This window comes from Protopterus annectens, chromosome 4.part1, assembly GCF_019279795.1.
Source record: "Protopterus annectens isolate FY-2018-M chromosome 4.part1, PAN1.0, whole genome shotgun sequence".
In the NCBI taxonomy this organism is placed as follows: Eukaryota; Metazoa; Chordata; order Ceratodontiformes; family Protopteridae; genus Protopterus; species Protopterus annectens.
The window spans coordinates 107,698,224-107,713,050 of NC_056734.1; positions in this window are offsets into that span (position 1 = coordinate 107,698,224).

A 14,827-nucleotide genomic window follows, 5' to 3' on the forward strand; every position below is an offset into this window, starting at 1 on the left:
GATGTGGGTTATGTGTGAAGAAGAGGGACAAACGAGGAATACTGGAACAGGAAAGTCTGAGGAAAAGTCAGAGAGGCAGGAGAAATAATCTTCTAGTGGGAATAGGCCCCTTTTTATGTTTTTTAAAAATAGAAGGAGAGATAAACATGGGGAGAGAGGAGGTGGAGGTAAGGACAGCAGGTATATCCACATAACAAATAGCACAACACAAGACAACAAAGGCTGGAAAAAACTATGGACAGGTGAGTTACCCAGACAGCACACTGCACAACACAGGTGATGGAAAGTTGTCAAACAGGCTGGGGGCACATACCAGCCATGGTGAAATGCAGAAGTAAAATCTACCTATGCACTATCACATTAGCATATGTTGCATAATGTGTGACAGTCATACCTGGATGTGTATGACCAATGGTACATGTGTGTTGCAGGGTAATAAAGTCGGATTATAATACATATTGAATAAATATACATATAGCCAATTAGTCAGTCAGCAGTGCAGGTGTTAGCCAAGCCACATCACAGATGAGCAAATGCAGGTCAAGCAGTAGTACATATCTCCATAGGATAGAAACAAACCTATGACTATGCATGTGAAAGGCAAACAACCAAGTACAGTGCCAAACAGAAATACTGCAGAAGATTAACCAATGCTGCTACATACACAAGTAGATATACACAACCAAATGTATATATGTTACACATATATGCTATGTCAAAGGCAACACACAGGTGTGCATGTGTATGTATCTGTGTCAGTGGCATAAATGGAATGTACAAGTAATCAAGGTCAATACATATACATACATACATACACCAATGATATGTAATAAAATGTTAAAAAATCTAACAGGATAGACTATTGAATATCGCAGACTGTGCACATGGCTGTGAAAAAATAACACACAAAATGAGAACAAGGATGTACTGCAAGCATTAGCCAGCAACTGGTGGCACATGTTCAACATTGTAAAATACCCATCCATTTAGCACATGTTCACTATCTCAAATTAATAAATGGCAATGGACAGTAGTTTTGACAAAGACAAACATATCTGCAATAAAGATTAGAGACATATTAAAGTGGTAGGGAGGTGGACAACCAGGGACCACATCATGGTAAAACAGGGCACAGTAAGGTAACACAATGCAAATGCACATCTTAATCACTTGGTGCTGTAGAAGACACACAGACACCCATTTAAACAAATGGAAAATGTATGTCAAATGGAGAGATGGACTTCTGATATCCACAAAACTGGACATGTAAAAGACGCACATATACAGCAATGTGCAATCATGTCACATCAACATACATAGGTAAGCAAGTTAAAAATTTCAATCACATGCACATATACTCTCATGTAAATGTCAAATAAAAGAACTGCAAGTGCATGTCAACCACACTGCTCATTAGGGAGAAGAGCACATATCTGTGAGCATCATTACAGCACATTTGCAGCACATCACTTAGTGCTCACTTGTCAAAGATACATATCTGTGTCAATATGTATCTGACTATGTGCACACATTATACAATCATTATGTATACAGCTATTTATAGAAGGTGTACACCAATGTCACTGCATCATGGGTGTGGAAATGCTAAATACAACAAACATGTTGTAATGTACTGTGAAAGACTGTGTAATCTGTAACATTGTGTACAGATTAATGTTACCTTGCTCTTTGATGCAGTCATATAAGGATTACTGTGCATACACAGGATATACCTGTATCTGATCCAACATGTCATCAGTATTGCCAAACCATGACACAATACCACATCAAGAGAGTGGGACATCATGACAACTGTCATCCAAAACCATGTGGAATGACACGTCTGGCTGTTGAACCTACCTGGTATGGCAAAACAGACATCCGAGGTATATGACACTGTTAGTGTTGGACTATGTACAACATATGTTGTCTGTCAGTTGCCCCAGTAAGACAAATGTTTACAGGCTGCCTGTTGCAACACTATGAGCAGTTTAACTGCGACAGTGCATGGACAGTTGAATGTGTGTGGGCAGTGTAATATATTAATGTGTGTCATGTACACATTGAAACCACAGTAATTGTCACACAATAATAACATATAAACATGACAGATGCATGGTATGCATACACAAGAGTGCATATACAGTCCAGTCAATTAAATTTTAATCACCATGTTGGCAGCAGAATACAAGTTACAAATACAGCACACAGACAATACCTACTAACTGGAGTGACCAGGCTGATGTGGATCAGACTCCCAAATGAACTCAAGAGATATTATCCTGAATAAATCCCACATAGCCCATGCCATCTAATTGAAGAAGGTCTCCATCATGTCCCCCATGTGTTTGGAACACATCAGTAATGACCTCCCTGATCTCCTCCTGAAAATCAACTTTGTTATAGCCATAAGGATGTCTCCTCTGGGGTGCAGGCATGATGGCTTGAGCAGGGGCAGGTCCAGGCTCATCATTGTCATCATCATTATCACCATCTTCTTCAGATGATATAGACAGTGGCCTTGCACTTGCACGTCATTTCTTCTTCAGGTCAGTGAAGGTCCTCTGGCACCATGCTCTGTAAATTTTAATTGTAAAACACAACAGAAAAGAAAACAATGTATATCATGCAGCACAATTTCATGAAAATCAGAGGACAACATAATATTGTTATGATGGCAGTTTACACAGGGACTGAGATGCAGCCATTATGGACAGCGTTACCCATGGCCTGATATGTCATACTCCTAAAAGGGACAACATTATTCTTTCTTGGTCAATTCTATATGCTTAGAGACACACCACACACACACGCACACACACACACACACACACACACACACACACACACACACACACACACACACACACACACACGTGTGTCATTAGCATTGTAAAAATGTACAGGTCAACAAACATCTTTTACTGTCTGCATTCAATGATATATATGAGTGGACATAGCATACAACTGTATTAATGAGAAGAAAGATATCGGAGACTATTGTGAAAATAGGCACAACATATGACAACCTTCTGAGACAGGCAGCATGATATTTGGCTGAACACACATCAATATGATGAGTACAGCACTAAAAACAATGTGATATGCTGAATCAAAACAACTGTATATGTACCAGAATGTAATTTATCTGTTAATAGTAGTATTGTATGTGTACAACTGTATGCATTCTCATCCAAAACAATCATAAATCAGAAGGCTTACAAATCAAATATTTTGAAACATAACTGCTGATTATGACCTGTCACTATCAAATCTGTACCTGCTCAAGTGTCAGTCAACCTAGGCTATAGCAGTGTTTAAAAAAAAGTGTTTGGAGGCAAGAACAATACCAATGTTGACCTTCAGGGTGTGCTCATTATGAACTGCTGTTATCAAATGTATAACTGCTCAAGTGTAAGTCAACATAGGCTGTAGTAGTGTTTTTACAAATGCACACGTGGTGTATGAAGCAGATACAGTACCAAAGTTGAACTGAAGGCCATGCCACACAGTCTGCAAACAGCTGTGCTAACAGTGTCACCAGAGACTTCCATTCACTCTGTGAAGATACAGGCTATGCACAACAGAGCAAACATCAGAAAACACAATCAGACAAACAAGTGTACCAAACCATGCATCATAAACAATAGTCACAGCACTGATACTTGTATGTAAACCATTCAACTTATAACCTGTGTGTCAAATACACACAACAAACTGTCCTTTATCTTGTGGATACATTTACAAAAAATGTGTGCTATCAAAAAGGATCAAAAATACAAAACACACCAACACTATCAATTTTATACAGAATTGTAGTGATAGCTACCATCTGCTGATTTCACTTACCTTACTGATGCATGATGGGTATTCCTGCTTTCTAATCAATAAACATGTATTTTGAAAAATACAGGTCTGAAAACAGTGGAATACACATCTCAGTTCATAACATACATAAAATATTCAACGTAACTCTCTCCCTCCACTGCTCTTCAAGCCTGTGCATCTGTTCGATGCACATTGCTCTATTCCAGCTATGGTCTTTTGTCTGAAGTAAAAAAGAAAATATTTAAAAATTATTAATTAAATAACATGGATAAACATTTCACAACACACTTTGCAGACTGTGATTCTGAAGACCCTTAGTTTAGCACAATACTCAGTTGACATTGTAACATTCAGTTATTAACATCTTTGAGCATAGATTTGGAGGACATGCAATTCAAACCTTCAGGAACAACCTACAGCCAAACTCTAAACTTGAGACCTATTAGCCTACCTAACCCATCTTAACTGTAAAAGTGTGTTTTCCATTAATTGCTTAGAGTTAATGTTATGGCATCATCCTGCTGGGGAATGGTATACTAAGAATGATCTTGGCCTATAATTCCAAACTATGAACATGTGCTACACGTGTAGCTAAAGTATTTTCAAAAGAGTAAAATTCAGCACAAGTAGCCCAACGAAATGCAGTGCACAGGTTTATTCAGAGTCAGTACACCATTAGAATGAAGACATAAAAGCTTATATCCACAAGTACGTTTTTGTTTACACAAACTTCTTCAGATGCATAAGTGAATATGACTCACAAAAAGCAATTTAAATACTTTTGCTGAAGTAGTGCCCATCCAATCACATTACAACTAACTAGTGAACTGATAAAAACTGAACAAGTCACATAAAATGACAATGTAACGTCCAGCCTGTATGACCAGAACAATACATGTTGTTGTACATTATGGGCACAGAAAGGTATGTGTGAGAACCATTATTCCTTGAAATTGCACATCACTAGCTAAAGCTATACATCTTACCTGCCCTTTTTGCACCTATTAGTAGGTCCATCACAGTCCCTTAAAATTACAGTTTGACTCTGTTGTACAATGGACTTCAGTATATCCTGACAAAGCAGTGCTTCACAGCATTTTAAACAGAATACAATATTAACCTCCTAAATTTCTCAGACATACAACAGGATTTATCAAGATATATTAGCACCTCTGTTAAATAGCTGATGTTAATGGAATGTTACTGATTGCGGATATATCAGTAGTAATTCAATGAATAACTGAGTTATTCGCAGCAACTCTCAAAGTATAAATTAATATCAATGAGTGTAAAATGCTTTGCGAAATGAATGCTAAGGATATATGACATCAGTGTAACAGTTTAAGATATATGTATCCCCTTTCAAGACTTGAAGACACAGCACAACAGGTCAAGCATCAGAAAACAAAATGTAGGCATGCTGACCTATGTCCTTACGAGCTGAGTTAACACTCAGCACATGCTACTTAAAAACAAACACGTACTGCTCTTTAAACACCATTGTTCAACAACTGATGTTTTAAGAGACCATTACGTATAACAGCATTATTCCTAGAAAAACTACATCAGAGAGTCATTACCATACACACCATACTGTACCTCTCAGCCTTCCAGATTTTCGCAGAATGTCCAGATTTTTGTCTCATATTTTTGTCTGTTTTTCATAAAAGTGTGGTTTTCTGGCAAATTAATGCAAATCATTAAATAATGAAATTAGAAAACAATGACAGACATTTAAGTTTTAGAATTCCTACCCTTCAGAAAATTCATCTTAATGCAAAACCAGTCATTCTATCAACTTTCTAAGTTTGTAAGAGCAATATTTAAAAAGTATCCCTATTTTTGGGCCTTTGTCCCACTTTTATTTATGGTTTTGTCCAGATTTCTTGCTGTAAGAGGTTAAGAGATATGTACACAACATAAAATGTAATATAAACTATTGCAATATGATTTTTGAAAAAAAATTTTATGGGTGAAGTTAACCAAGGTAACATGCTTCCCTATGTGGTTTTGAACCCACAACAAGCCAAAATGTAAACATATTGGCTAGCTCTTTTACAGGCCAAGCTAAAATGTACTATGCTTTCATTGTAGACTCAGTTACTGCATCTGATGCTTAGAAAGCCTGTGACGAATGGCAACATATAGAAAATGCATACCATTTTTACACTTCTCATAGTGAGGACATAATAGCTCATAGGTTCATAGGTTCATACTAGGCTATCTGCCCTAGGGCATTTATAAGCCTAGCCAGAGTGTGTTTGGCTTTCGCCACCCATTTTAAATTAATTTTGCTATGCCCTTTTCGAGAAAGTTAGTATACTGTGCCTCTGTCTAACAGTGACACAGAAGTGATACCCGGGGTAAACCTACGATCTCCCATCCACTCATCAAGATTCCTCTTGAAGAGAGTCAATGAGGGACTCTGCATAACCTGGACTGGGATTTTATTCCAGAGTGAAGGGAGCCTCTGGGTTATGAATCTGTCCCTCCAGCATGTCCTATTTATTTCAGTGCTGAGGTTCAAGTCTCGAGCATAGCTCGATGGGATTTGGATTTTCTGAGGTGCAGCATGTCCATTAATTCTGGGTTGGACATGACTTTATACATCAGGCACAGATCACCTCTGAGCAGGCAGTATGCCACTGAGTAGAGCTGGAGTTTCTTTAACCGGGCAGCATATGGCATCTGTTTGAGCCCTTTGATCCTCTTGGTGAGGTACTTTTGGGGTCTTTCCAGTTGCTGCAGGTGTCTGGTAAGGTACATCCCAAAAGGGGCATTGTACTCAATTATGGGCCTGATGAGGGATGAGTAAAGAGGCACGATGACCTCCCCTGATCTAGATGTGAATCCCTTCATGATTAGGTGGGCTATATAAAATGTTTTTCTAACCACTTTGGCCACGTGGTTGTCACATGAGAGATTGCTATCAACTTGTGTCCCCAGGTCCCTAATTACTTCTTCTGTACTTAATGGATTACCTCCTATGTGGTAATTTGTAGGCACTTTGTTTTTGCCAAAGGGGATGACTATACACTTTTTGGCGTTTAGCTTGAGGCCATGGCTCTGGCACCAGTTGTCTGTTTCTATGAGGCCCTTTTGGAAGATGCTTGTGTCGGCTGGAGAGTCAATTATGGCGCCCAGTTTGCAGTCATCTGAGAACTTGGTCAGCCACAGTCCTTCCATGTTGGCCTGTACCTCCGAGAAATATATACCGAACAAGAGAGGTCCCAGGACTGAGCCTTGTGGGACGCCACTTGTAACTGGTTTGGAGTCTGACATGGCTCCAGCAATTCTAACCATGTGGGTTCTGTCCTTGAGCCAGTTTGCAACCCATCTAGTGACACAGGGGTTTATATTTAAGCTGGTGAACTTATCTATAATGCCCGAGTGGGGTATTGTATCGAAGGCTTTTGCAAGGTCCAGGTAGGCTGTGTGGACCACCTTCCCCTCGTCAATGGCCTTGGTGACTGTTTCAAAGAAATCGACCAGGTTTAAGAGGCAGGAGCTGCTCTTAACAAAGCCGAACTGGGTAGGATCCAGTGTCTGCAGGTCCCCAATATCTTTATTTATAAGGTCCATGAAGATCCTTTCCATAGCTTTGCAGACCAAGCTAGTCAGGCTTATGGGGCGATAGTTTCCAGGATCCGTTGAGGCACCACCTTTGTGGAGAGGGACCACTGTTGCTGTATGCCAGTCTTTGGGTACATATCCTGTAGTAAGGCTGAGATTGAACAGTAGTTTTATGTTTGGGTTTAGCTCTTCTTGGAGTTCATGTAGGACACAGCCCAGGACACCGTCTGTTCCATTGATGCAGTGTTTTTTTGCTTTGGAGAGGGCGGCTCTTACCTGAGCATCTGAGATGTCAGGGGGCAGCACTCTGCTGGGATAGATATTTGCCCTTTTGGTGGGGAGGGGGGGGGAGTTTGCACTGAACCTGTCAGCTAGGATGTTGGCAATGGCTGTGGGTTCGGTGTATTTTTTGTCATTCTGGACTAATTCTGAGCATATATGGGAATTCCCACCCAGGTTCCTAACATAACTAAAGAAAGCCTTGTGATTATCCTTAGTGTCCTGAGCAATTTTTCTCTCGAAGCTGGCCTTAGACGATTTTATGAGTGCCCGTAGTTTTTTGCTAATACTGATCAGAGATGCCCTACCTTTTTGGGATTTTGCTCTATCATGTAGTAGCTTCCTCCTTCTATTGTATAGTTTGTTTATGGCTGGGGTCCACCAGACAGGATGTCTGCCTTTGGAGGATTGGGTCTTGGTTTTATTTGGGATTGCATGATTCATGCATTCCTGAAGGTGTTCATAGAATGCGATTATAAAGGATTCTGCGGCCTGGGCCATATTTTCCTCAGGCCCGGGAGCTTTGAAGGATTCCTCCTTGGTTTTGAGGAGTGTAAAATTTGCTTTAGAGAAGTTTTTCACTGTGGTTTTCTGGGCAGGGGGTGGGGTCGGGATGTGAATATCCAGTGAGATTAGTTTATGGTCTGATCTTACCAGTGAGGGATACACTTCTGGTCTGGAGCATAGAGTCCCCATGTTGGTGATGATCAGGTCCAGGTTGTTTTCCCCTCTTGTGGGAGTGGTAACAAGTTGTTCCATAGCATTTGAGTTTATAGATTCTAGGAACCTTTGGGGTAGGGTGTTGGAGCTAGAGTAATGCTCCCAGTCTATGTTTGGGTAGTTGAAGTCGTCCAATATAATGGTGTTTGGAGAGACCTTCATATTTTCCAGTGTTCCCAGGAAGGCCAAGTGGGGTTCTTGGGTTTGGGAGGGTGGTCTGTAGCTGGCTATAAACTGGAAGGCAGTTTTACCCACTTTTAGTTGCACATGAATAGTCTCTGATGCTTCGTGCTGTGCCACCAACCTGGAGGTGTGGGTATCTTTGACAAATATTGATACTCCCCCTCCTTTTGTGGTTCGGTCCAAGTTTTGGGGCCGAAAAGCATGGTATGAGGTATAACCTGGTAGTGCTGGGGTGCTCTCGGGAGCCTTGAACCAGGTTTCTGTTACTGCACAGATATCGATGTTCTCCATGCTAAGGAGAATTTCAAGTGTATGCATCTTGAGGTTTAGACTTCTGGCGTTGAGTAGCATTACTCTTAGTTTCTTATCCCTTGTGATACCTATGAAGGTTTGTCTTTTGAGCCTTTCCTAAAAAAAGGCACTATGGGGGTAGCAAGAGCCTTTGCCAATATCTGAAAGCCCAGGGGTGACAGGTGCAAGCCATCCCTAGCGAAGCATCGTGGCTTGTCGAGCATGTCATCCCAGGTTGATAGGCATTGGATCCCCTTTGAATGACACCAATACTTAAGCCAATTGTTGAAATTGATCATCTTGTCTTCATATTGTGGCATCATTCTTGGTGAGGGTAAGATGCTACTCAAGGTCAGGGTCATACCGGCCTGGGCTACATGCTCAGAGAGCTCCTCTATGTCTCTTTTCATGTAGTCCAGGGAGGTACATCTCAGGTCATTCACACCAGCATGGACAATGACTGAGTCATATTTGTACTTGCCTTGGAGTGACCTGAGTGCTTGTGTTATGTGGCGGATCCTAGCACCCGACAGGCAGCTCACCATGACCTTCTCCTTGTTCAGCCTGGTGAGTGGGACATCAGTGTGCCTGACGATAGAGTCACCTATTACAAGTGTATCAGGTGTGTTGTTTAGCCTTAAGGGCTGTGACTGTTCAGCACACTGGCTTTGTGAGCTATGTGTTGCATGTGTTTTGTTTTGGGGTAGCAGTTGCTTGGGTGTCTGCTGCTTAGGCAGATTTTTATTTAGAGCCTCCGAGTATGTTTTTGTGTGTTTATGTGTTTGGTTTGCTGTCGTGGTAGGTCTATGTGAGACTGGAATTGTAGTGAGTGTGGTTTCCTTCTCCTCCTGACTGGTTATGCCAGTACTGAGTTGAGAGAGCTTAGCCTCCAGTTTGGCTATATGGTTGCATCTCTCACATGTGTTGGAATTTGTTGGGAGGAGGAGAGGGTTGTCTGTGTACATGAGGCAGTTGTAACATTGCCTCAAGATTCCCAGATTCACCAGCTGGACCGGAGAGGAGATTGACAACTGACCTTTGGAAATGCTAGAATAGTATTGGGAATTCCTTTATAATTGAAAAAAAGGGCCAATGGGGAACAAGGTACTCAAGGGGAATTTGTGAGGGTGTAGTGCTTTTAATTTTTTAGTGCTGACTTATATAATTGCTTTAGTGAGCAAGTGCCAGGTAACTTAAATGCAATGTGTTACAGGTAACTTAAATGCAAAAATGACAAAGAGTAACTTTCTTTCAAGTGAAACAAGGAAATAAATACAGTAAGCAATGCAGATATCACTAGGGATCCACAGAAGCGCTGAAAAGCCATGTTTTAGGTGGAATTAGCATTTCAGGGAAATAACAAGCATACAAACAAAGCTAGATTCAGCAGGCCTGGATCTAGTCTATGCTACAGCAAACAAGGTGTACCAATTTCAGTAAGAAACAGTTCAAATATGCAGGCACTATAAGCCTTTAACCAGAAATTCCCAGCTCAGAAGGGCAGAGTCCAACCTCTCCTCCCACAAGAGTGCAGACCACGAACCTTCTTAATGTAAAATAACTGGCCTGAAGCCCAAGTGCTTAAACCAAAACTAATACACTTTTAGAATAACAGACACTGAGCCCTCAATTAGCAGTTCCCAACTTAGAAGGATGTAAGCTACCTGTCCTGCCAACACAGTGCAGGCCACAAACCTTCTTAACGTAAAACAACTGGTCTGAAGCCCAAGTGCTTAATCCAAAAGACTTAGAATGATAGCTACACTTTAATCAAGTTACTACCAAGCAGTAATAAATACAATTGAATACTTTAAAGAATGCCTGGATTAGTGCTCAAGTTATACAAACAAAGCTAGATTCAGCAGGCCTGGATCTAGTCTATGCTATAGCAAACAAGGTGTACCAATTTCAGTAAGAAGCAGTTCAAATATGCAGGCACTATAAGCCTTTAACCAGAAATTCCCAGCTCAGAAGGGCAGAGTCCAGCCTCTCCTCCCACAAGAGTGCAGACCACGAGCCCTCTTAATGTAAAATAACTGGCCTGAAGCCCAAGTGCTTAAACCAGAATTAATACACTTTTAGAATAACAGACACTGAGCCCTCAATCAGCAGTTCCCAACTTAGAAGGATGTAAGCTACCTGTTCTGCCACTACAGTGCAGACCACAAACCTTCTTAATGTAAAACAACTGGTCTGAAGCCCAAGTGCTTAACCTAAAAGGCTTAGAATGAGTTACACCAAGCAGTAATAAATACAACTGAGTACTTTTAAGATGACGCAAAAGCAAAATAAAGTAGGAAGAAACACAAATACAGTAAAAGCAGATAATTTTTTTTTTTTTTTTTTTTTTTGAGTGAGCAAATGAGATGGGCCCAGGAGTTACAGGACAGAAACAAGTGCAAATGCAGGCCTTCAAATCAGAAAGCTGAGAGAGATGGAAGACCGCCCAAACGGCCAATAACTACAAATTCTGGGCCAGAACCACTCCTTATGTGGTAGACAGGTTACCTAATGCTTACCACTCCCACTGATAAGCTAGAAGGCTTCCCTCCAACACAGAAAGACTTGGGGGGCTCAGAAGCTTACAAACAGTCCTGGATACAGCAAATCTGTATCTGGAACACTAATTACAGGAAAGGTAGGAAACAGGCTTACAATTTGTTTTTTTTTTCAGAAAAGTAGCAAAAACAGTAGTAAAAACAATTCACATGCAGTGCAAGCTGGCACACTTGAGTATGTAACAATATTAGTCCACACACAGTCTGAAAAAATGTAATTAAATTAAAAAGGACTAAAAGCAAGTGCAGAAAGGGTTTATCAGGTAGAATGCAGTAAAGAGATGGGACTGGGGGAGTGCCCTAGATCAAATCTACAGTGGGGCGGGCACTGCAAAAGCCACCAAATTTAAACTACAACCAAGAACAGGGAGGGGGAGTGGGGAAGACAGTTTCAACAGAGATGTGAGGAATCACAGTGCAAATTATAAAACCAAAAAAATATATACTGATCTCTGTATATTTGCAGAACAGTAAGACAACAGATATCTAAGCAACAATTTAGCTCTATAATACAGAATAATACAGAAAAATATACTCAGCTCTATATATTTGCTGATAGTCTTGTAAGGCTGTCTCTCAGCTACCTCTAAGCTATCAATATATACATAAACAAAGATGTTTAACCAATGTTATGGCCACTAATTTGTACATTAATTAAATGTGTCTGTATACTTGTGTAGGAAAAAATGATGTAAGTAAATTATATACTTGTATGTCTTCCACCTTGTAATGGTCCAATAGGTGATACAGTGAGACTATAATGGAAAACTCTGAAATGTGCAGTCATCCGCAGCCAAGATGCTATAAGTGTCAGTGATTCACGAGAACAGTGGCTATGTGAAATTATGCATTTCATTGTTGTGAAACATATGTACAACTTCAAAGGACATAGTTACTCATTAATTATTAGCTAAATTAATTATTAGTTAATTAATTGGTTAAATAAACTGTCAGTTAAATAACAACATGGGTATGGAATCCATTGTCAAGAGGACAGTGAGTACAAAGTCCAGTGAATTATGCCCACAAGCTAATACATGCAGAAGATAAAATGTGTATATAACAAAATGTATATGATATATATGGGTCAAATAAATATCTGCAAAGTCCATAGGAATACTAAGGAATACTTATAATATTGGTACTTACTGTAGGGATCTACAAGCTGCCTCCACACCTCGTCAACCTTCCTTCAAAGCTCGGCTCTGTCTCTCCAATACAGATCATCAAAGTAGTGATGAACCTGCACTCCATTGCAGAAGATCCATATCTTGTCTTGGTGCTCCCTTGCAATCCACTTCCACACGTTAATCATAGTGAAATTCCTGGGCCTAGTTCTCATCCTCTGCTCCAATCCAGCATAGAGCATCAACATCTGAGTCATCTCCTCCTCAGTCCAGTTGGGTGCACAGACAGCTAACAGCCTCCTCAAAGTCGCCATCACAATTTAAAATTCTTTAAAATGAGAAAAACAGAGAAATGCTCACTGAGGTACCACTCAGTTTGCAGTTAGCAATGGTCTGATCAGAAAATGTATCAAAATCAATATCTGAAAGTGGCGTTGATGTCATGTTCTAAATATATTGGAAGATAAAGGACACTTGCTGCACATGGCACCATTTATCGATACCTATTGAGTGTTTACACAAGACATATGCCTTTTTGGCACAGAACAATGTTTTACATGGATGTGCACAAATGGGATTCAAACAAATTTAATTTTAATTAACTTTATAAATTATGTATGGTGCAAATGGTACTTAAAGCTGTGTGCACACAAGGTGCACTTTGATTCTGTGAGACTGAGTGAGAGGTACATCGGCAAATGGTGGAATTTATGTAGTGGTAATTAGTACATCTGTTAAAGTTAATCATTTCAGAAAGTATGTTTAAAGTCATATTTAATCCATTTGTTAAGTTTTACAGAAGTTGTCATAATTTCCTAGACTGATGTTGTCTTAAAATTTATGCATACAAGTGTTGCTCTCCTAAATTGTTTAGTTCCATCCCATATGCAGTTATATAGACAGACTTCCAATGCAAATAATAACAGTATATGGAGAAGGATTTATGAGTCATCTGCAATTTTTACTGGTAATTCCTTGCACTCTTTGGTCTAACTACAGAAACCTATGGATTACAACAGAATTGGTATCTAGTATGTGATGCTGATGTTACAAATATTTATTAAAGCATGACTCTTTTATACCATATTCTTATGCTGTTACAGATATTTCTTCAATGATGCTTTGTAACAAAGGTGTTATCATTACTGTGTCAATTTATTATGGATTTGTACTACCTATGGACCCAAAGGTATGCTGCCGCTTTTCGTAAGCTGTTCAATTGTTAAGTGATTTAGCACTGTAATGTGAAATGTAAGAAGGCTGTGGTGGCACAATGCTGCTGCCTTTGGAACTGTATTCAGCATATATATAATATCAAGGGGTCTAATCCTAATCACAAAGTCTACAGACATTACAAATTATGTTGTTTTTACAGATGTTGTATGATGCCATTGTTAAAAACAAAAAAACTCAGAAGCAAATCCAGGCAACACAAAATGCACTTCACCACAGGTATTTAGCGCTTTCATCCACTTAATTTAATTGTGAACTTCTTCAGAAAAACAGTCACACCCACCCAAGTTCCCTTAAATACTTACAAAAAGGAAATGACATCACAATAAACTTACTTCATATTAAAAATCTAATAAATTTCTATCTATAAAAAAATATTTATAAATAAAATACAATACACATTATTGTAAAATGCATATATCGTCCTATATTCTATAAATGTGCATCTAAATAACTTATAATGCATTTTACAATAATGTGTATTGTATTTTATTTATATATTTTTTTTATAGATAGAAATTTATTAGATTTTTAATATAAAGTAAGTTTATTGTGATGTCATTTCCTTTTTGTAAGTATTTAAGGGAACTTGGGTGGGTGTGACTGTTTTTTCTGAAGAAGTTCACAATTAAATTAAGTGGATGAAAGCGCTAAATAACTGTGGTGAAGTGCATTTTGTGTTGCCTGGATTTGCTTCTGAGTTTTTTGTTTTTCACGTTTTTGAGTTTCAAGTTCATTCATTTATGATGCCATTGTTGATACTTTTTACATGTCATATCAGAATTTCTCACAGGTAGTGTTATACAGATGTTTGTATTACACATGAATGCATACTATTTAGTTTGACATATGCTGTTCACTGACCCACATGCATGCATCTGCTCATACAGGAATCTTATCTTGTTTGTACCAATGGTATCAAGATGACCCACCACCCTAGAGGTGACAACCCCCCACCCCCCAGGAAAATGACATAATAATTTATGCTCTCCACCAACATGGAAGGATAGTCCTAAGCCATTCAGGGAATACTGT